The following is a 25,251-nucleotide window of genomic DNA, read 5'->3' on the forward strand; positions in this document are numbered from 1 at the left end:
AGTAATGTCTGGATTTTGTAAGGTGCCTCACCAAAATTTGTATAAATATATCAGGGATTACCTTCTGAGAATCCCTTTTTATTGGCAATTAGCCATTTGTAGTTATTACAGCTAATGAAGCCTTCAGGGTTTATTTGATATCAATAGCCTAATAAAGCATTAGAGGAAATCTTCCAACAAAATCAAGCATGGTAAACATGGGACACTTACTCATAAATCCAGGCACTGTGACTGTGGTAATCTTCTTATTTTTCTTGTCCATGGCCTCCTCCCTTCTAAAATCAACTTTTAAAATTATGCTAATGAACCTGGAGATTCACAGGCTGTCACAGTGTGCAGGAGCATTTCCACTGTGTGTTGAGACTTCCTTTGCTGCAGTGAGATTACAACAGGAAGAGGTAGAGGGAATTGCCGAGGAAGCAGTGGCGAGGGCGAGACAGTCTAACAGCACAGAGGGGTTCTGGTAACACCCCCAGGAGCCCTTCAAACTCATTAGCCTAATTTCAAAAGTTAATTTTTAGAAGGGAAGAAGCCAAGGAAAACAACATGCTTGATTTTGATGGTAGATTTCCTTTAAGAATTAATAAGGATGTTCTAGTCAATTTGGTATAGAAAAATACATGTGCATTTCTGGTTGCATCTCTCAGAGAAAGACAATTTTCTTAAAATGGTTATATTAAGCTTTTCCAAACTTTACTATTCTTTCACAAAATTTCTTTAAAAAGGTGCCCATGCTAGTACTGAACTAGAGAGAGAACTTCTGCATTCAACTTCTGTAAGTTATTTACTAAAAAATAGGAGGTGAAAGGTTGTCGGAGCTAGAAATTTGAAAACAAACTTGGCAATTTCCTCTTCTTTTGTTCTTACAAAACATTGATAATTTGTTGCTTTTTCAAAACCTTATTGTTTACCTGCAATATATTATTTACTTTTATGTGACCTTCTAACATTTACATCTAATGATTACATTTTATTGTACATGACAAGCAAAATAATAGCATTGATTATCTCCAGGCATAAGACATGATCTGACGGCTGCTAAGACAGGAATGCAATGAATTTATAGAAATGGAAAACTGTTTTTGCAGACTGCTGGGCGTAGGAAAAGTGCTACATAATACTGTAGTATATAATTGATCTAATCACCAGTTTCCTTCTCTTTTATTATTTATTCCTGTATGTTATTCATTTTATTTTTCATGTATAAATTATAGGTTACCTAAAAGCTTTGAGAACTACGTACACAGTAAGAATTCCAACAGCTCCACAATTCCCACATGATTTATGTGCACACCACCTTCTATGTCCTTAGGAAAAGTAGTGCAGTAAAGTATACAATCTAAAATTACACAGAGACGCTACATAGTTTCAGATGCTTGATGATTACGCCTGTTGTTACCAGTGCAGTAATGATGGCTCACTTTAGCTATACAGTGCAAACCTAAACTCTGGAATGACACATAAGGAGGTGGGAAATGTATTTTCAGACAGGCAGCTGTCACCCCATAATCCTGTCTGGGCACTCCTTCCTTTCATTTTCATATCTTTTTGCGGGCTATTTTCATCCACCCTAAGTTCCCAGCAACTACTAGTCCAAAACAAAGTTTACAGTGATTGTTGGACTTCAATTAGTCACAGCACATTTTAATAGGCAAGCAATATGAATTAAAAATTGCAAAAAAAGTATGTGCTTCATTGACAAAGGTAATGTCCGGCAAACAGGGTCTGACTTTGCCAAGTAGAATGGACATGTAAGCAAAGCTGTAGAAGAATAGACAGGGCTCCGTAGAAGACTTCTAAATGGTGCTCCTCTACACCATCAGAATATATACATATTTATACTCACACATTTATATAATCTTACACACATTTATCCACTGATAGATATGCAGTACAATATGCAGCATAATACATATTTAATAATGCACTTCCTCTATTCTTTAGTGTGTTAGGTAGGATCTTGTGGCCCCCCAACAATACAGGCGCCATAGTGGTAGCTATGGCTGCTATTGCTGTAGTTACACCCCTGCAAGTAAGTCTGCTCTCCATTCACAGATTCTACCTGAAATGTACTGTCATTAGAGAGAAGGCCCAAAATATTATTAATAGGATCTAATGTACATGGTAACCTTTTGCTCAATCTAAAGATTTTCTTAAAAAAAACTTATAATATAATGAGGATGATTGTTAAAAGGAATATTTTCCGTTATTTAATAACAGATAAAAGCCCTTTGCAAACAGAGTTCCAGGGGACCGTATACACTTGACCATATGGGGACCTTATGGGGACCAATTTGCTACCCCAGTCACAATTTGGCACCTGGTCACAGTGCAGTGAGCACACATTGGGGCAGATTTACTTACCTGGTCCTGTTGCGATCCGGTGGCGCGTTCTCTGCGGTGGATTCGGGTCTTCCGGCGATTCACTAAGGCAGTTCCTCTAACGTCCACCAGGTGTTGCTGCTGCACTGAAGTTCATCGGAATGCACTGAAGTACACCAAGCCAAGCCGGGTGCAGGTAAGCGCGTGTCCAGCGACACTTTTTTTTAAAAAATGCAGCGTTTTTTCCGAATATGTCGGGTTTTCGTTTGGCCATGCGCCCTATTTCCGTTGCGTGCATGCCAGCGCCGATGCGTCACAATCCGATTGCGTGCGCCAAAAACCCAGGGCAATTCACTTTGCCCCAGAATACAATAAAGATTTTTAAAAATCAAAACAAAAGTCAATTTAAGTAAGTTTAATTAATGTATAAATCATTTTATGTTCATCTAAAACCTAAACAAATGTTTCTTTGTTTTAGTCTATTTTCTATTAAGATGAAATCAGTTATCCCACTTCCCATGCATTTTATTGATGCTTATATGGCTGATAGCAATCTAGCCTCTACAGAAGAAGAAAAAAAGCAATGTGGTAATGAATTATGTAAATTACGTTCAGAAAAAGTTCTGTGGAAATTTCAATGTGTTCTTTTTCTAGGTTCACGGAGATTAGTGCAATATATAAGAAAAGAACAGGTAATGATATACAGTGAATATGAATGGAAATTCACCGCCGGCTTCATTTGCAAACTATTTACATAATGTTCTAATTATGTAAATGTAGCTTGCACTCACTAGCTATTTACATGACGATAACTAAACATACTGAATTATACTTCAAATTTTTAAAATGTGTTTTACAGGATCTGACAATGTTCAGATTATTATGCTCATCAAACATATTTATTGTATTAATAAACAGAATAATCTGCAAACGCATCATAACAATTTTGTTCAGTGTTTTAGAAGTCTGTGTGTAAAGCTTAAAATAAGTAGTCAACAACACACGGACTACTAGTTTGGATGCTTATACGCAATTTCCCCACCTATATTAAAGTCAATGGAATGGCATAACGTGGGCCAGCATATGATTAACGCCGCTTCTCGCGCTATGCCGGACAAATCAAGAGGCTTTGGCATCCCAACAAATCTGCTGGGGGCTGTGGTGTCTTGTGTGGAATTGCGGCATAACCTGCGACTAAAGGGGTATTCCCACAGCATGTCACATTGTTTAAGGACACAGGATCGTTATTAAAAATTCTCTAAGGTTGACTCTAACTTACTAAAGTAAGATAATCACTGGATGTCTACAAGTGCTGGAAATATACTTGTACGTATGGTGGCATTTTCTGAGTATAAAATCTTTCTCGGTTGGAAATATCTTCATTCCAAAGTAAAAATTGTTAAATGCGAATGAACACCTCAGACACTGGGCTGATGAGACATCTTCCTTTTTGACCCCAAGGTGGAGATGCATACACCCAGATGGGTAGGAGGTGAACAGAGAGATACAGGAGGATTATATTCCTAAGTGATGTCTGTGTGTTTATCCAACTATATTACCAGGCATGCCATCTGCTGCTGTCTCCTTGTTAGTTTTACTTCTTGAGAATTATCTTATCATTGACCATATCATAGAATATGGTCCTCAGTCCCCATAGCTATCATAGTTTGAAGAAGGTTACATAATTTATTATTAATATTATACAGAAATCTCATCTAGAGAGAAAATAATATAAATAATGTATCTACTATTACAGGGGTTCTCCCATTTCAGCAAGTATTATATATTCGTTGAATAATGAAAAGTTATACAATTTTCCAATAAACTTTCTGCATCAATTCCTTCTGTGTCGATTTTCTAGATTTCAGCTTGCTCTCCTTCTATGGAAAGCTTCTATGTTTATTTCCAGTGCGCAGAAATCTGTCCATGATCATGTGATGTCACACAGGTGCACGGCTCGTTATATCACACAACTCTAATCACTCTCTATAAGACTCTCTGTGTGATCAAGGAAATATTTCTGCCCACTAGAAAATAAACATAGAAGCTTTCTATAGAATGACAGCAAGCAGAGATCTAGCAAACCGTAAGGAATTGATACAGTAAGTATATTAAAAATGTGTATTATTTTTTTTATAATATAATCAATAACATTCATTTGCCATAGTTGGAATACCCTCTTTAAATTAATGCTAACATTTCCACGGCTATCATTTTGTCTATGCCAAATGAGATTTTAAAGGATTATTTTTTTTAAACCAACTAGAATCCGAAACAAAGTCACATTATAATTCTATTTGACTCTGAAGGAAACCATGTTGGTTTTATCGTGATTGCATCCTTCTTAGCATCACTGCAATCAGAACCTGCATAGTCTCACAAAGACATCATTACAAGGTGAATACTCAGCCTGACATATTTTATGTGCTCTGCTTAGAAGAAGAAAGAATCAAATTGTATGGGGGAGTGTTGGGTGTTAAATACTGTACTAATATCAGGGCCGGTTCTAGACAAAGTGGGGCCCTGGGCAAAACTAAAAGTGGGGCCCCAAAATTAAACTATTTTATGACCAGTCACAGTCAGCAAGAGGCTCCCTTTAGTATGGTAAAACAAACTGTAATTTTGGAGAATTTTATTGGAGATAGATAGCTGATAGGAAGATTGATGGACAGCACGGTGGCTCAGTGGTTAGCACTACAGCCTTGCAGCGCTGGTCAACATCTGCAAAGAGTTTGTATGTTCTCTCTGTGTCTGCGTGGGTTTCCTCCGGGTCCTCCGGTTTCCTCCCACACTCCAAAAAATTACTGGTAGGCTGATTAGACTTGTGAGGCGCATTGGGAAGAGGGACCGATATTTTCTGAAAGCAGACACTTGCCCCATTTTCAAAATAGCATCAAAGAGTTTCTAGACACCTTCATGCAACTTTGATTCGAAATAAAACATTTTACAAAAAAATACTTAAAATTTCCCTTTGATGGCAAAAAATGTGCTCCAAACAGAAAGTATTTACCTTCACATCTCCTAAATGTAATAGATGGACATGTGTAGAGTTCACAAATGTCCCATATTGATATGTTCACATAAATAAATCATCATAATATCACTAACACTGTAATAACTAGATATCTGCTTTTCAGCTAGAAAATTCACACAGATGTATCATTGTCTGTTCCTTACACAATGGTCACCCAAATAAATAACTATATATCCATAAACCAAGCTAATGAGATAATAAAGTCACTTTTAGATGTGCACCATTGTATTAGCTGCACAATAACAGAACCCTCCGCGGATCATAAGAATGAGAGTGAAAACATCATAACATAGGTGTATATAATGGAGGATGATGGGAAATAAAAACTTTATTCCAGAACATGTGTGTGTGTTTGGTGTTACATATAACTTTATGGACATGTTCTGGGTTTGAATGTTCATTGTATCAGTCAATTTTCCCAACAACAAAAAACTATCACAAAATAAAAGGGAATATGAGAGAAAGTGTGTTCTTAGATAGTTCTGCATAGAGAAGGGTTAAAAACATGAATATTAGTTGATATTATCCCTTCTCAGAATGTAGTAACATATAAAGTGAATATTTCCATTATCTGTGAGGTGCAGCAGCTCCTGTGTGCAGCAAATGCTCCCTGCAGCCTGATGGCTAAGAATCTGGAGGGGGCTACACTTCAGGGGGCTGTATCTCTGGCTCTGTGACACATAGACCCTCACTTCTTTTTTCCTATGAAAGAAGAGAGTCTCCTATTTTATATGAATCTAAAATTGTGTTTCTAAGTTTTAGGAAAATGGAGATATTAACTGTTGAACTGCCGTTGGGAGTGATTTTTATATATAAAATGGCACCTGATATTCTCACTTTAAACCTGAATATCTCTGGATCCAGAGCACCTAGAAACAAAATTCAAGATTCATTTGAAAGAAGAGATTCTCCCCTTTCAATTGCCACCTTTGCCTACCCATAGCGCCGGCCCTGACTAATATACAACAGAGATCAAAATTAAAGAACAACATTTATTTTTCTAATTTTTGAGGTCATCGTGTAGTCCTGTGTGAGTATATCCTAACTTGAGTAAAATAGCAGTATTTTAAGCTTATTTCATGAACTGTGTATATTCTAAAGCACTGAACAAAAATGTAAATGAGAAAATTGTAAAAGAACACTGATCAAAATTAGAGAACATTTTCAGATACTTGCAACTCAATGGTGTTAATCTGGCACCTGGTGCTAATTTCCTTGATTTTTTTTACAAACCCTATTCATCTGGCAACCTAGTGCAAAATTTTTCACTGACTTTGCAAAATTGTTGTGCCGTTCCAAAGTGACTAAAACCCATCGGCAGCATGTTGTCCAGATGAAGGCTAACAGAGTGACCAAATCAGCAATAGCAAGAGAAATTGTTCATTCAGGAGAAATCCCTGCCTGTTACATCTGATTACTAATAACACAAATAGGGATGAGATGAAGAAGAAATTTCCGAACAGTGTGACAAATGTCTTGGTGACTTGGGGAGATCCAGGGCTCTGGCCCTGGAGTATATGATAATGCGAATAATCTCCATGGGTAATTGATTCAGCAGTGCTTTGGAGAATATTTCTTCCTTTTTAGGAGATACCCCGTTCATCTCCATATTGGCAGGAAGTGCATAAGGCAAGGGGGTAAGAGATTCCGCCAACATACAAAGATACAGAAGAACACAACCACCAATCATGGCTGAGGACCGACATAAATATATTGGTTAAATAATTACTTCATTTATATTTGTTTTATAGAAGTCTGTTCATAAACGAAAGCACACTGAGAAGGATCATAAAATTTAGTATTTAATGGAGTTTTGTGAAACATAAACTCCAGTTTTATTGCCCCAGCTTATTGGCCTAATAAACCATGGGCCCAGAAATTGGCCCATTAACCACTTCCAGTATGTTGTCAAGCAGTTAACCAGCTTCTAGATCATGTTTCTTTCATGACCCACTGTGGTCGCATCATCCAAAATATCAACTTTAAATTTAGATGTAAATGAGATGTAAAAAGTCAGAGAAGCAGAGAGTTTAACATTGACCTCTCCCTGCCTCTGAAGACCTCCTCCCATGTGATTGATATCATGCGCTGGACTTCAGGAGATCTGATCAATGATGTCCCTGGACACAGAACCATCAACTACAGCGAATGGGGCATTTTAAGGCAAGGAAAGCTTGACTCTCCGCCTCCTTGACTTCATAAAATCAATTTTACATCTCACTTCAAAGTACATTTTCTGGATGATGCCACCATGCTGGGCTATGAAAGAAACGTCATCTGGAAGGTGTTCAGCTGCATGACAACATACTGGTAGTGGTTTATTAGACCAATTTCTAATGACAGGTTCCCTTTAATGATGTACCACCACTTTTCTTTTCTCCCGGCCTTTTCATATACAAAAACTATTTTTTTTTTTGAACAATCTCCCCAGCAGCGGAGGTCATATCCAGTACAGCTTTCCTCTTCTTCTCCTTTGTATGTAATATGGGAAATTATCTTTACACAGGTACATTATTTTTTTTAAATAACATCCAATTGAAGAAGTGTATGTACATGGCTGATGAATTAAATTAAATGTGAATGTCCAGACGGGAATACTCCTTTAAGAACTTATGTATTTTTTACACAAAAGTATTTAACATCTTAGAATAATTCATATTATCAGACTAATACTCAACTACCAAGGCTTCAACTGTGCTCCTAAAACCCATCTCTTCAGACAGGCTTATCACATTAACAAACTGGATGTAACTTCTACTCTCCTACACATACCAACCCTGTTTACTACTGTTGTCCTGCAAGCTCTAGATACCATTATTAGGGCTACTCTGCAGTGCTGTTCACATTGGACTATGTATATGAGACGGCAGATGATGACTATTTCTAGCGGCATCATTATTTATTCATTTATTAAATCATTTTATTTATGTGAATCCATATAAGGAACGGCTGCACCATCATACAAGCACTTTTACTTCTTGTATCAATCCTTCTTCCTCATAATTTTATAAGCTCTTCGAACAAGGCCCTCTCTCCTATAGTTTCATATGACTGTTATTACTCTGTAATGTCTAAATGTGTTTGTATATGTATCCCATGATTTGTAAAGTGCTGCAGAATATGATGAAGGTATATAAAGAAAGATTTATTATTATTACACATAAAGTATATGCTTGTATAAAGCACAATAAAGTTAACATATTCCAACACAGCTGGAACAGGTAATCCCTGGAAGAATTGATTGGAATGCAGTATTGACTTGACAAAGGACCCACTTTACATGTCTGACTATTAGAACTCAAAATGATCAGGAACCGGCGTGTAGGATGGGTTTTTTTTAGTGGTCCCATGGTAGAGTGCAAAACAGACGTGTGTAGCTGCACTCCATCCAATAAGGGTTTCTGTGCACATTCTGTCCTTTCCTTCTCTGGATTGATTGCTTGAACTAATTATTGATAATATTTAGTTACTGTATGTTTCATATGAAGTCATGAATCCAGTATCCAGTATACGCGATTTTGATAAAAATTTTTAATTTGGCATATCTATCCTTTGCCATTCAGACATCACATTAAACAAAATTGCATTTAGATACAGCTAGAAAGCTAACATCTTCATTTAAATCTTGTCCAACAGTATATAATGTAAAATTGTATCTGACATTGTAAATGTCTTTTTTTAATCTCTTCTATGGTGAAACACAAAAATGTGAAATTATGGAGTAATCAATACTTTTTCAATTAACCATGATAATGCATTGTTTGCTTCATTAATCTCTGTCTTTATGTGTCTTGGTATATGTTCTCTTCATTGTGTCCCCATCATTCAGCGCTGTCACGATGGCACTTCAATTCTAGAAGAGCTCAGAAATGTGTTTATTCCAAAGAGCATTGTAACAGCAAATCATTTTTGCAGTCAGTGGAAACAATGAAGTGTCTGTAATATATTTTACAATGCTTATTATGTAAACGGATGGGTGATTAAAAAGAAACGTGTGTCTGATTCCACAAGTTTGTTCATGTTTGGTTTTTCTGTCCTTTCCCTTCTATGGAATTGTTATGAGCAGATGTGCAGTTTATTGTGTGTGGACACCTGGTACATTGACATTGCTGTAAAGTAAAAGCTTGAGATAAACCCACAAACTGCATTCTCTATCTGATTACAATTGAAACAGATTACACTTCCTACATGGCCACATTTCAACAGGATATTAAAGGAAATCACAAGACCCAGACATCAGAATTCTGATGTGGTGTTAGAAACTTGTGATAAAGCAAGGAGGGTTACAATCAGAACAAGAAAAAAGTTGGATGCGTGCAGGAAATCACATAACCAAAAAATCCATTTATTGATACAAACAGTAATAATAGCAAGACAACAAATATAAAAACACTTAAAACATACACCCAGTTGGTGTATAAAGCTTCCAAGGGTAGTAGTCCCTTACACTCCCCATCCACAATCAGTAATTCGCACAGATAGGCAATTATTTATAGGTAAATTACCATAGTCGGTCCTAGGAAAACCTCTAGATGGCGGCAATACAGTAAAGTGCTCTGTGCAAAACAATAAAGTGTGGAGTAAAACCTGGTAAACCCTCAACCTGCTCATACAATACCCAACTGTAGAAGAGACATGTCGTGTCTAGTACTGGGATGAAAGCCAGGGAGGCAGGTCAGTTGGATGGGGAGTGGTGCAAGCCCCACGCGTATCGTCACCGTGTTGGTGACTTCCTCAGGGGTAAGTGCTCACTAGATACAGGTGTCTTGTATAAATACCAGAAATTGGTCCCCCGCCCTGGGGAAGAAGGGCTGTGATAGGCCAAACACTTGCCTGCCATGCCAGTAGGTGGATCCTGTATTCGGCGTGTGTGCAGCTGTACTGAGCATGACAGGAAGTAGGTCGTCACATGACCGGAAGTAGGTCATCACATGACTGATCATGTGGCCGTAAGGGGATGTAAACAAACTCATTGCGCTAAATATGCAGTAGTACGGCGTATAGTCAAAGGTCAGTCGTCACATGATTAATCATGTGATCAAATATAAACATAAACGTTAAGACTTGTTGCGATGAACGCCAATGTGTCCACTAAGGGGATACATGAGACCGGCATCCCATACTCGAACAGTACGGACGGAAGGTAAGTATATTCTAATAGCTCATTATAACAAAAAGTTGACAATGCAGAATATAGCTTTGTCTCAAGTACATATATGGTTTGGAAGAAGCCGGTACATGCCTCATCAAATCGAGAGATGACATTATAGTGCTAAATAAATAATGTTAAGTAGAACACGTCCCTGTGAGTAAGTAAAGTGCCATATGAAGTGATCAGGCCTACAGAATTCAAAGTGCAAAGCCGAGAATTTAAATAGAGAACATAGCCCTCCCAAAACAAAAAATAAAAATAAAGAAATACATATATTCTACATATTTGTGCCTGTGGTACACATGCTGAGGCACAACTGCCTGGAATATCCAGTCGTGCGCCGAACGAGCAAATCACATAATTAAACGGTGAGTTACTAAAGTATAACGATAAGGTATGGATGGCTAAAGCATATGCAAACAAGCGCCGAACGAGCAGGTCATAAACACATATAAAAATATGGCGATAAGGTATGTTTCAGGAGATAAGGTATCAAAGTACGACGATAAGGTATGTATCAAGTATGTGGAGCGCATAGTGAAACAGCGTAATTACAAGTTCGAATATCTAAAAATAGCAATATGTTTAACAGTCGACGGAAAACAAAGACCACTTATCTAGTAGTGACGTTTAGTGTACTGGACGTATATGGCGAAGAAAGGTATGGTTACAGCTGCCTGAGTCAGAAATGATCACAAAAAAAAAAAAAGGTATATCATGGGGGTGGAAGTGGCGGCTTCGCAACAGTGTACGGCCAGACTAAGCCCCAGGGCGGGGGGAACAAAAACCGGCAACAATTGAGCATAGTCATGACAGTCGTAGGTACCATTGGGGTAAAACAGGAGGCATTCGGGTGGTGGGCTTGGATTGGGTACGCCCCAATTTTCAAGGGGGCAATGTCACTCCGGTACTTTTACGCAGTGAAAGCCTTTGTACGGTGTACATTTGCACCGTGCACCAAATTTGTATTGGCAAATCTGACAGAAATGTGGTGCGCACCCGTCAAAATGAGTGCACCAGAAAAAAAACTTCAGATCCATGCAGCATGCGCCACATTCATGAAGACTGTACTCTGGTCTTCGTGAATCTGTCATGCGCTGCACATTAGTAAAACTAATTGTTGTATGTGTGTTGAAAGAGAAAAAGTTGTTATTTAGGTTTGACAATATAGACGTCAATTTGCATTTTTAGTTAACCCCTTAACGCTCTGCGCCGTAGCTCTACGGCGCAAAGGTATAAGGGGTTTATGAAGAGGGCTCACGGGCTGAGTCCTCTTCATACAGAGGTGGGGATTTTTGCATTTTGCACAAAACCCCCACCGCTAATAACCGCGGTCGGTGTTTGCACCGATCGCGGCTATTAACCCTCTAAACGCCGCCGGCAAAGTCGCCGGCGGCGTTTAAAAGACGGCGGCGCGGGCGCCGCCATCTTTTTTCCGATCGTCACGCCCCCGAACGTCATCGGGGGGCGGCGATCGGTTACCATGGTAGCCTCGGGTCTTCTTTTGACATGAGGCTACATGGTTTATGCAGTTTCGTTACAATGAGCCAGTGGCTCATTGTAATGTATGACCTGCAAAAATGCCATATATTGTAATACTGTAGTATTGCAGTATATGGTAGGAGCGATCTGACCATCTAGGGTTAATGTACCCTAGATGGTCTAAAAAATAGTGAAAAAAAAAGAAAAAAAAGTTTAAAAAATAAAAAAAATTAATAAAATATTAAAAGTTCAAATCACCCCCCTTTCCCTAGAACGGATATAAAACATAACAAACAGTGAAATTCACAGACATATTAGGTATCGCCGCGTCCCAAAATGCCCGATCTATCAAAATATAAAAACGGTTACGGCCGGCGGTGACCTGCGAGGCGGGAAATGGCGCCCAAATGTCCGAAATGCGACTTTTACACCTTTTTACATAACATAAAAAATGAAATAAAAAATGATCAAAATGTCGCACAGACCTCAAAATGGTAGCAATGAAAACGTCGCCTCATTTCGCAAAAAATGACCCCTCACACATCTCCGTGCGCCAAAGTATGAAAAAGTTATTAGCGTCAGAAAATGGCAAAAAATTTTTTTTCTTTTTTGTACACATTCGTTTAATTTTTGAAAATGTATTAAAACACAATAAAACCTATATAAATTTGGTATCACCGCGATCGCACCAAACCAAAGAATAAAGTAGGTATGTTATTTGGAGCAAAGATAGAAAGTCGTAAAAACTGAGCCCACAAGAACGTGACGCACGTGCGGTTTTTTTTCAATTTTTCCACATTTAGAATTTTTTTTCAGCTTCGCAGTACACGGAATGTTAAAATAAATAACATCACGGGAAATTAAAATTTGTTACGCACAAAATAAGACCTCACACAGGTCTGTACACGTAAAAATGAAAAAGTTATGGATTTTTGAAGTTGGAGAGCGAGAAATCAGCCGAAAAACCCTGCGTCCTTAAGGGGTTAAATATACTGCACTGAAAGGGTTAGTAACAGTTCACCAGGATATATGACACAAAAAATTGGGTTTTTAAAAACTACATTTCATCCCAAAACAAACAAGACCCCATACAGCTATAGTGACAGAAAAATAAAGTTATAGCTTGTAAAAGGAATTGATGAATCATTGGGGTAGATTTATGATAGCTGCTATGCCCCTTGTCACTTAGGCCTCTGGATGTATCTTGTAGGCAGCGCGGCCGGGGAGCAAAACTACGCTAGCGGACCTGCATAGTTTTGAGTAAAAGCAGTGAACAAAAGCTAACTGGTTTTGCAAAAGAACACTAGTGGAACACTGGTGTAGAAGCAGTGATAGATTTCTCCAATGGGCTCTTGCTGCATACAACTCAGATATAAAATGTACATGAATGAACAATGTAGTATGTATGTATGTATGTATGTATGTATATATCCAGCAATTGCCACGTGTGGCAGAAGTATTCCAGTGAGGCAATATGCAAAGGGAGACTCCACATTGGTTTGTCGTAGTCCTTGTTCTGATACTCTTGCCTTAAGGGAATACATTTTCTATTACTGTCCACATCATGGAGTGCACTATGGACTTGTATCTTCATGTATACTTGTAGAGCTTTAAAATAATGATACAAGGCAGCACAAGATTTGGCCTCAAGGTATAAGAGTTTACTGCTTCATTATAGGTAAATCAGGAATCGTCTGGAAGATAAGCCCTTTGGATATCTAACTTTAGACTATTACAACACGCATCATGAACTTTCTAGCATTGTTCTGCAATAAAATTTCCTGGAGCCTAAAAAAAACCATAATATAGCTAATTACACAAAGATCTATTCTCCGCCTAGAATTTATATAAAAAAATCTGCTGATAGAATTTTCTTCTGTCTTGCTTTTATTTTCCATCATTTACTTTGGAGTCATTATCATTCACCACTTTTAATGATAACTTGTCTGAGAAAATGATTATGTAAAATGCAGAACAGCAGATATAGACATATTTGAGCCTTTAGCCGGAGGTAAAAAAGAATAATGTGCTACTTCATCAAGGTCTAATGAAGAAGAAACTAATAATCTGATATAAGGAAAACCATATATAACCCAATGATATATTAGTCTTTGGAATTAATTTTCACTGAATATTTTATGTATTCCATAATATCTAATACCATTAATTAAGGCATAATTGTGAGAAGTTTTCAACATGGTTTGTGGACGTACAGTAAGAAAGCTCTCTTAAAGCCCATTTGCTCACAAAATGGAGAAAGGAAAGTTTTAAAGGTAACTGTTAGTCATTCAGTAATTTGTAAGTTATTATCTGTTTCTGAGAAAACAAACTGTCCCACATCACATCAGTCATGAACGTGGCTCCTCGGTGGACACCTCCAAAGTTCCTACAGTAAAATTTTCATTTAAGGTTTAGTACTAGGTGACAGATAGAGATGAGCGAACACACTCGTCCGAGCTTGATGCTCGTTCGAGCATTAGCGTACTCGAAACTGCTCGTTGCTCGGACAAATATTTCGCCAGCTCGAGAAAATGGCATCTCCCGCCGTTTTGATTTTTGGCGGCCAGAAACAGAGCCAATCACAAGCCAGGAGACTCTGCACTCTACCCAGCATCACGTCGTACAGTTACACGTCGATAGCAGTGGTTGGCTGGCCTGATCAGGTGACCCTGGAATAGACTAGTCCCTGCCCGCGCTGCTCGCATCATTCTCTGTCTGGATGCCGTTAGGGAGAGCTGCTGCTGGTCAGGGATAGCGTTAGGGTGTTATATTAGCTTAGTGTTAGGCAGCAGTGAGTCTACAAGAACCCAACAGCCCTTGTTAGGGCTAGAATATTTTTTTCTTTGTTTGTGGCTCGGCTTGCTGGCACTAGTAGTGCAGCTAGTACCATATTGTGACGAATTCGCAGGGAGACTTGCTAACGTTCTATTTAGCTCTTAGTGACATACATATCCATCACAAACACCTAAGTCGGACAATTTATTAGGGGTTTGATTGAATTAGGCACAGCACAAAATCCTGTGTGCTGTCAGTGTAGGTTAGAAACTAGCCATAGCAATCATCATCATCTTCTGTGGTTGCTGTGTGATTTCTTCTGATCGTTTTGTTAAAAAAAAAAAAAAACACACAAAAAAAAATTTACAGTTTACACTTTAATTTAGAAAATTTTGAACCCGAGGGCTAGGGGTAGAGGACGAGGGCATGGGCGTCCAACTACTGCAGGGGTCAGAGGCCGTGGTCCTGGGCGGGATGAGACACCACCTGCTGATGAGGGAGCAGGGGAACGCCGCAGAGCTACACTGTTGAGGCCAGAACAGTGCAAACAGGTGATGTCATGGATTGCGGACAATGCTTCTAGCCTTTTGTCCCCCAGCCAGTCTTCCACGCAGTCCACCCATGTCACCGAAACCAGCACTTCTCCAGCTCCTCCACCTCCGCCTCCTTCCCCCGAGTCTGCCCCCTCGCAGGAAAATTTGGCATTTGAACCGGCATACTCTGAGGAACTGTTTTCTGGACCCTTCCCAGAGTCACAAACCACTTGTCGGGTTGCTGCTGAGCTCTTTCCCGATGCCCAGGTTTTCCACCGGTCGCAGTCTGTGGAAGAAGTGTGTAAAGAGGTGTCGGACGATGAGGAGACACGGTTGTCAGACAGTGGTGAAGTTGTTGTCAGGGCAGGAAGTCCGAGGGGGGAGCAGACTGAGGGATCGGCGGATGATGAGGTGACAGACCCAAGCTGGGTTGATAGGCCGGGTGAACACAGTGCTTCTGAGACGGAGGCGAGTCCTCAACGAGAACAGGTTGGAAGAGGCAGTAATGGGGCCAGACGGAGAGGAAGGGCCAGAGCTGGTGCATCAGCGCCAAATGTTTCACGTAGTGGAGCTCCCGTGGCGAGGGCTACATTTTCGGAAGTCTGGAGGTTCTTTAAACAAACACCGGATGACCGACGAACTGTGGTGTGCAACCTGTGCCACACCAGGATCAGCAGGGCTTCCACCACTACCAGCTTAACCACCACCAGTATGCGCAGACATATGAATGCTAAACACCCCACTCAATGGAAACAAGGCCGCTCACCTCCGGCCGGGCACACCCCTGCTCCTTCACCTGTGTCATCTGCTGCCTCTGCTAGTCAGACCCCGGCCCAAACACTTCCCGTGCGAAAACCACACCTTCGCCTCCACGATCCTCCACAGCATCCACCAATGTCTCCATGCGCAGCATTCAGCTGTCTATTCCCCAGACGCTGGAGCGCAAGAGAAAATACAGTGCTACCCACCCACACGCCCAAGCCCTCAACATCCACATCTCCAAATTACTCATCCTGGAGATGCAGCCCTATAGGCTGGTAGAGACCGAGGCCTTTCCCAACCTCATGGCGGCAGCCGGCCTTCGGTATTCGGTCCCCAGCCGCCACTACTTTTCCCGATGTGCCCTCCCAGCCCTGCACCAGCACGTGTCAGACAACATCATCCGTGCCCTGACCAACGCTATTTCTGACAAGGTCCACCTGACCAGGGACAAGTGTGTTATCGACTAAATATACCGTCAACCTTTTGTTCACATAGGAAATCATTTCAGCGCTTCTTGCTCACCTCCTTTGGTTCCTCTCTGCTGCCTTAACCAGGCAAAATACTGATACATACAGTGCTACACGTTATCCTCGCCAAAAGGAATTTTTTTAATTGGTTTGAAGCCTGAGTCCATTTGGGGTATGTCGCCATGCCACTCTCTAGCCTGCTGCTGCTGCCGCTGCCTCTGCATACCGTCTTCTATAGTGTCAGGGTCAATTATTAGTTTTAGATGCTATCTAGCCTCATTCGGTCACTCTGTCATTGCCATGCTGTTGCCCATAATTTTGGCATAATGGTGCGATTAGTCAGCCTTAGAGGCATCCATGCTTGCTGCCCCTGCTGTTTCCTAGAATAAAGACAAAAAAACAGAGACAACGGAGGGCGGCGCCTCTAGTGATATCGTAAGGCAATTAGTAAATGTAAAGAAAGTCCCACATTGGGTGTTCACCATTAGCCACCTTGGCTAGTATGCATCGAGCCCTATAACAGGGTAGCAAGGGTATGGACGCGGTCACAGTCTGCTGCTCCTCTAGCCCAAAAATGAAGACGCCAATTCCAAGAAGCGAAGTTGGCAGTATACAATATATAAAGATGGGTTGGCTAGATTCTACGGGCGCTGACGACCGACTGAGAGTATCAGCGAATGTATCACTGGTTACAACTCCAGATTGGTAGAAATAATTTATTGATAAAACCAGAATGGTAAAACAAAAGTACAGGAATGTATACTATATCCTCCTAACACGTTTCGGGTCAAAAGGGTCGTCTGATATTGCAGCAAAGGCTTACTGGTAACACATGCGATCAGCGTAACCCATCCATCACAGCAGTGGACTGCGCAAGGAACAACTTCTCTCACCTGTGTGAGATTTCTTACAAGCCGGCTGGGGAACTGTGATGGAGAGGAGTAGTGCAAGTCAATTAGCCGGCGGGCGTGCATAAATTACTAAGTGGAGGAGCTTAAATGACGCGACCCGGAGCACCTCCAGTGCTATTTGCTAAGTTTCTAAAGTTGTTTAATCGGTGACTCTGAAGCCTGGAAATTAGCTGAAAGAAGCAAGGTCACCCCCTACAGGTAATGAGCATTAGTTATAGGACAGTCTAACACCCCTAAAGTAGTGTAAAATGTCCATTGAGTATCTTTTAAAAGGTATGGATATGCCTATGTGCCATGTGTACATACATGTAATGTTGATGTACATGAACTTTAAAAACACAGTGGGGCGGATTTATCAAGCTGTCTGAATGTCAGAATGTTCCTAGTTGCCCATGGCAACCAATTACAGCTCAGCTTTCATTTTAGCAGTGCTCATGAATATTTTAAAGGGGAGCTGTGATTGGTTGTCATGGGCAACCTAGGAATATTCTGACTTTCAGACAGCTTGATAAATCTGCCCCAGTGTTTTAGTAAAAAAAATCTGATCAAATAAAGTCACCATATTAGTTGGTTATACTGCCATATTATACAGATAGTTGATTTCACTTCATAATATACAGAAATACTGTAAAAATAAAGAATGCATTATTTTCTGCAAACGTTAGCATTTATGACTACCTGTTTTAATTAAGCAGGCGGAATGCCAGTCCTGTGCCTCATAAACGGTTCCAGTTTAGTGCTCCTTTATATTTTATTACCAGCAAATTGTATATTGTACAGTATTGACATTGAAGAGTATATCGATAGGGGTCCAAGGTCCTTAATGTCCTTGTTGTTTTGTTTCATGCTGATCTAAAATGCTGTGGTAATTTATTTAAAAATGTATACTTTAAGGGTATTTCTTTCAGAGATATTCATGACATATGCAGAGGATATTTTATAAACTTATGTGTTGGGTCGCCTTAACCCTTTTTCAGTGCTGCAATGGATTGAGGGGTGAACTGTGGAGACATGGCTCTCTCCAGTCATGTGAATGAAATTGAGAGAGTTTTGCATGTGGAGCCGCCTTTCTATTCATTCAAGTTACAGGAAAATGTTTAGTAAACCTTTTTATTCATATACAGTAAATTGTGCTGTTAATTCTAGGAGGGGCACTATCTTTCCTCAATAGAGAACAGGCTTGGGTCCCTTGAGTGAATTGTGGGTTACCTAACAATGGGGTTAAAGGGCCCGGGGCAGAGCTTATTTGTAATTTGAATGCAAATTTTCTCCAGGCCTGTAAAATCCTCCTCAGGACATACGATGTCTGGAGAGACTGTAGTGAAACGGAGTTTGGTAACCAGAAAAAGCCCAACGATTCATTCAAATTAAAGGAAAATGTTTAGAAAACATTATATACAGTAAGTTGTGCTGCTATGCATATACCATCTAGAGAAGGAAGTAGGCAGATATGAGTAAGAGAGAGAAATAAAGGAGAGAATGTTATATGAGTCCATTTTAGGGTACCAACCGAGATGCGACCCAAGTTGCGAAGGAAGGAGAGTCCCTAAAAGTTATTCAGCTGGACCAAGTGGTGTAGAACTGTGTGACTCAATCAATGGCTCTCAGTTCCTCCATCCTGAAAATATGATTCAAAGCAGCAACCCAATCAGCTCTGGAGGGAGGGACTGAGGATCTCCAGCAGTGGGGGATAATCTGACGAGTGGCTACAAGAAAATGTAGCAGCACAACTTTTTTTATTTTAGAGATAGGTCCAGAAAGGGCAGAAAGGAGGGCTTGTTCTGCTGTGAAGGTCACATGAGATTTGGTCAATGAACTGTATAGTTGGTAAATATTCTGCCACAGAGAGGCAATGAGCAGGAAACTCCACCAGATATGTAGAATTGCGCTTATGTCGCTCTCGCATTGCTTGCGATGATCCGACATCTGAGAATCGAAATGGGAGGGGCACTATCTTTCCCCAAAAGAGAACAGGCTTGGGTCCCTTGAGTGAATTGTGGGTTACCTAACAATGGGGTTAAAGGGCCCGGGGCAGAGATTATTTGTAATTTGAATGCAAATTTTCTCCAGGCCTGTAAAATCCTCCTCAAGACATATGTTGTCTGGAGTGACTGTAGTGAAACGGAATTTGGTAACCAGAAAAAGCCCAACTTGTTTGATGACGATAAATCCTGCTCTGAGGTGACCTACAGTTTCTTTGATTTGTGATGGAATAGATCTAATACACAAGTGCCTATAGCTGCTCTGTGGTAGGATATGAAGTCCAGCATCACCACCCCCCTGCCATCTTTGGTTGCATGAGGAGACTTCTCCTAATGGGTGGGAGGGAACCTCGCCATATAAAGTGGCGAGCCAATTTTTGGAGGGATATGAAGAAGGATCGGGCAATGTCCATGGGTACAGTCTGAAATAAGTATAGGAGTCAGGGTAGAATATCCATTTTCAGTAAATTAATTCTCCCAAACCAAGATAGAACTAGCGGTTGCCATTTGGTTTTTTTTTTTTTCTTAGAAACTTTATTTTACAACATTTACAAAATATTAAAATCACATACATATATCTTCATGCAAATATCAGTATACATGACAGAATATACATATAAACTTCTTCATATGAGTGCAAAATTTCAAAAATTCACTATCCACATGTGATTACATATATTATATACGGATATTCGCAAACGTGTCCCCTACCTCTCACCTCCCCCCCCCCCCCTCCTCCCTAATAGGTCCGCTGGAGAACAGAAGAAAAAAAAAAAAAGGATAGAAAAAAAAAAAAAAAAAGATAACATTATAAACCCCTCTTCACTCCCATTTTGCCCATATCTTTTCCCATTTACCCAGGGCATCGTTCTTCCTAGATAAATTCTTCTCAAAGTTTTTAATACGAAGAGTGTAACTATGCCAAGCTTCATTCGAAGGGGGATTTTCCGACCCCCATTTTTGTGCTAAGCAAACACAGGCCACGTTCATTAGTCTAAGAATCAAACTTCCATATTTCCTTTCTATTTCTGGGTTCTCTATTAAACCAAATATGGCCGTTGAGAAGGACCTAGTTAGATTAATTTCCAACCTACCAGAAATGTTCCTAAAAATTCCTTCCCAAAATTCCCCTATTAGCTGACATCCCCACACCAAGTGATAAAAATCGGCATCCAGTGCCCTACATTTCCAGCATCTAGAGTTCGATTTTACTCCCATTTTTGACAAACTTAGTGGTGTATAATAAATCTGATGCACTATTTTAAAGTGAATAATCCTGTGATTAGCATTAATTGACCCTTTTTTTGTGTTTTTTTGAATTTTTATCCAGTCTGCTCCTTCAATATTACCTACCACTCTTTCCCATTTATTTCTAACTTTACCTTTTTCCATTTGTGCTATCCCCGCTACCACATGTCTGTATATTTTTGATACCATCTTCCTCTTAGACCCTCCCTTCCTTATCAACTCAATCCCTGCATGTGTTTCAAATCTTATTATTAGTCTGCGTGCATCTTCTTTTAGTGCATGTGAGAGTTGCAAGTAACGAATCCAATCTTTATCTTTTAAACCGTATGTATCCCGTAATCTATTAAATGATTCTACCCTATTCTCCTTCCAAACTTGTGCAACTTGTCTAATCCCCAGGTTACCCCAGAATATTCTATCCGGAATTTTGTCTGCTTCTATTAATTTCCTATTGAACCAGATAGGGGTCTCTTCTATAAAGCCACGTATATTTAGGAGTTCTTTATATAACTTCCAGGATTTTATTAATGCTCCACAGAGTGCCCATCTGTCAAAAGGTTCTTCCATACCTATATAACTTTCTAGAAACTCCAGGACGGATTTCACCTTGCCCTGTGAACTTAATACCATCTTATTTAACCAGTATGTCTCTTTCCATTTTGCAAGGCGAGCAATCTGTGAAGCAATAAAATATCCTTTGAAATAGGGGATCCCCAACCCTCCTTCTCCAACTGGGCTATACAGGAATTTCATTTTCATTCTCACCCTCTTTCTACCCCATATAAGTTCATTCAGGATGGATTCCATTAGTTTGAAGAAAGAGTCTTCAATCCATATGGGGGAAGAGGATAGAACATACAAAACTTGTGGCAACACTATCATCTTCACAATCCCAATTCTGTCCGCCTGCGAAAAAGGTAGCTTGCTCCAACATTTAATTTTTGCCCTCAGGGACCCAATCAGAGGATGCAGGTTCAGCTTATAAAATTCTGATATGTCTCCAGATATTTCAACCCCTAAGTAACGGAATTTATCCCTACACTGTATATCAGAGTTCTCTTTCGCCCACTCTTTAGTTTCCGAGTCTAGGGGCATAATAACGGATTTACTCCAGTTTATCTCCAGTCCCGATAAACCCCCATATTCTTCTACCACTTGAATGGCTTTAGGTACCGAGGTTGGGGATTTACTCAGATACAAAACCAAATCATCTGCATATAAACATATTTTGTCTTGGGGGTCCCCACATCCCCCCGCCCACACGCCCTCCTCGCTTCTGATTTTAATAGCTAGGGGTTCTATATAAATGGCAAACAGAAGGGGGGATAGGGGGCATCCCTGCCTTGTACCCCGAGATAATGGGAAGGCCTCCGATTCTCTTCCCATTGCTCTTATTCTGGCTAATGGTGCGTTATATAGGCATTTTATATATCTGATAAAGGCAGGGCCCACTCCAAACCCTTCAAGGGCCTCCCATAGGAAGCTCCACTCCACCCTGTCAAAGGCTTTAACCGCGTCCAAGGACAGGATGGAGCGGAGTTCCCCCTCCCCCATTTCAATGACAGAGTGCATCCTCTGGATGCAGTCCCCCGTGCTCCTGCCAGGAATAAATCCATTCTGGTCCTGATGTATAATGTCCTTAATTACCTTTTGCAGTCTTATCGCCAGTACTTTGGCCAGAAGTTTCACATCAGTGTTCAACAACGAAATAGGGCGATAGGAGGCTGCATCCAGAGGATCCTTATCTTGCTTTGGTATCAATATAATACCTGCCTCTGCCATCGACCTCGATACTGACCCTCTTTGGAATATCTCCCTGCAAACCTTCACCAGTTTTGGAAGTAAAAAGCCATGATATTTTTTATATAGAGCAAATGGGATTCCGTCTGAACCCGGGGAGGAATCTTTGCTAAACGAAAAAAGTGCTACCTTTAATTCCTCCTCTGATATTGGGGCATCCATACTTTCCCTGTTTTCTTGTGAGATCCTTTGCCCCTGTATCTTACTCAGGTATTCTTTAATCCTTTCCCTCGGGGCTTTCGTTTTAGAATGATATAGTTCTTCATAAAATTTCCTCAAAGTTTGTACTATTTCGGAAGAGTCCCTTGTTACTTTTCCATCCTGTCCCCTTAGCGCGTTTATCGTTTTATTTTTCCCATTCTGCTGGATCATCCCGGCTAGATTTCTACCGGATTTCCCCTGTTCTACAAACTGGTTCTGATCCCTGAAAAAGGACTTGTGTTGCGCTTTTTGTGATAAAAATTTCTCAAGGGCTTCCCTGCTTTTAGATGCTTTTTCCCTAAGGCTCTCTGTTGGTGATTTCAGTAATTCCTGTTCAGCTATCCGCATTTCCTCTCTCAGTTTCCGCTCTTCTAGCCCAAATTGTGTTTTTGCATGTTTGATGTTTTTCGAATATATACCCTTTAGATATAGTTTGTAAGTGTCCCAAACCGTTAATAGGTCTGCTGTACCTAAGTTCTTCTCCCAGAACCATTCCGACTTCCCAACCATGTCCAATTTGGGCTCTAATAATGTTATCCAATATGGATTTAATTTAAACCGTCTGGCGCACACTTTCGGGTTTTTTAATATAATCATAACTAAAGCGTGGTCAGAGACCACTATTTCCTCATATACCATTTTTCTGATAAGCCTTAGGAATTCACTATTCACTAGGCACAAATCAATTCTTGAAAGAGTGTGGTAAGTCTTACTCATACATGAAAATGCTCTCTTATTCCCGTAAAGTGATCGCCAGACGTCCACCCATCCCAGGCTTTCGCATAGGTAGCTGAGTTTGCCTTTCTTACTTAATGCCGGTTGTAGCCCCCGTGAGAGGTTAAAAACCAGATTAAAATCACCCATAACCATAAGTGGAGCGTCATCTAGGTTTTCCAAGAATTTTACCAGAAGGTGGAATACCTCCAAGGATGCTGGCGGTGGGAGATATACAAAAGCCAAAGTAGTTTTTCTTCCTTTTAGGCTACCATGGAGGAAAATAAACCTGCCTTCTTTATCTATTCGTTGCTTTTCTATCCTAAAGTCAATATTCCTGTGTATAAGAACTGAGACCCCTCTTGAAAATATATTACCAAAGGAATGAAATTCCTCCCCTACCCAGCTCTTCCTAAATCTGAAAACGTGTTCTTCTATAAGATGAGTCTCTATCAATGAAACGATTGCTGGTTGATGTTTACTAATAATGTCAAATATCTGGCATCTTTTTAGTTTATCGCTACACCCTCTAATATTCCATGCTATTATTTTAACCTCAGCCTCCATTTAGCCTGGGAAAAAGGGGAAGGGAAAGTAAAAAAAACAGAAAGAGGGAGAGAGGGGGAGGAAAGAAAGAGAAAAAAAAAAAAAACAAAAAACAAAAAAAAAACTCCAGCGGACACCCACCCCCCCCCTTCCCCAGATGACCCGATTTCATACCTCCTCCTACTACTCCGGGTCTCTAGTTTTCCTCCTAACGCCATCCCCCCCCTCCCACGAAAACCCCGCCCCACCCTCGACCTAAACCATATTACATCTGCATTTCGTTTTCGGTGTCCTTTCCATTATTACAGCCCTAACTGTTATTTCACACCCTCCTGATCCAGCCATTTTCCCACTTCTTCTGGTGTGGAGAAAAACAATGCTTTGTCTTTATAAATAACCCGTAACTTGAAAGGGAATAATAATGCATATTTTAGTTGTGCTTCAGCCAACCTTTTTTTCACCCCTTTAAATCTAGCCCTTTGCAGTTGGGTTTCCCTGGAGAAGTCTGGATAGATGGAAACCTTAACTCCATTTAGGATAGTTTCAGTTTTCTTACGACTTTCATGCAAAATTCTGTCCCTATCTTGTGAATTAATCAATTTCACCAGCACTGCTCTAGGGGGAAGGCCAGGTGGGGGTTTATGCAGGGGTATACGATGTGCTCTTTCCACCCCAAAAACAGATGAGAGGCATTCGCTACCAAAGGACTCTATTAGACCTTTTTGTATAATCTGGGGCAATTCTCTATTGTTTTCATCCTCCGGGATACCAACTATGCGAATATTGCTTCTTCTAGATCTGTCCTCCAAATCTGTTATTTTTTCCTGCATACCCTTATTTTTCTGTTTACTCAACTCCATCTCCTTTTTTAGGTCTTGCATCTGGTGGGCCAGATTATTGCATTCCTTTTCCATCTCTTTGGATTTTTCCCTTAACTTGCTCATTTCATCTCTTATAACCATTACCTCTGACTGCAATGAGCCCAATTGTTGACTTAGCTCTCCTATTGCCCCCTTCGATTCTTCTACTGCCACCTTTGTTTCCTTAACTGCTACCAAAATCTCTTGTAGGGTCTCTTTCAGATCCCCTGGTAATTCCTCCACCTGCAGAGCCATAAACCTTGAACTCCCTTCTGCTCCTCCCTCTGATTCTTTGGGGTTTTGTCTGGTTTTTGCAGGGGAACCTTTCCATAGTTTATCAATTCCCCCCCCTGATTTCCGCTGAGCGGATTTGGGACCCATTGTCCTTCCCTCGCCCTTTCCAGGGGCTCGCTCGCAGGCACAGATCAACTGGGGTCTTTCCCTTGCTTTGCTGCTTCTTCT

This window comes from Engystomops pustulosus, chromosome 1, assembly GCF_040894005.1.
Source record: "Engystomops pustulosus chromosome 1, aEngPut4.maternal, whole genome shotgun sequence".
Lineage (NCBI taxonomy): Eukaryota > Metazoa > Chordata > Amphibia > Anura > Leptodactylidae > Engystomops > Engystomops pustulosus.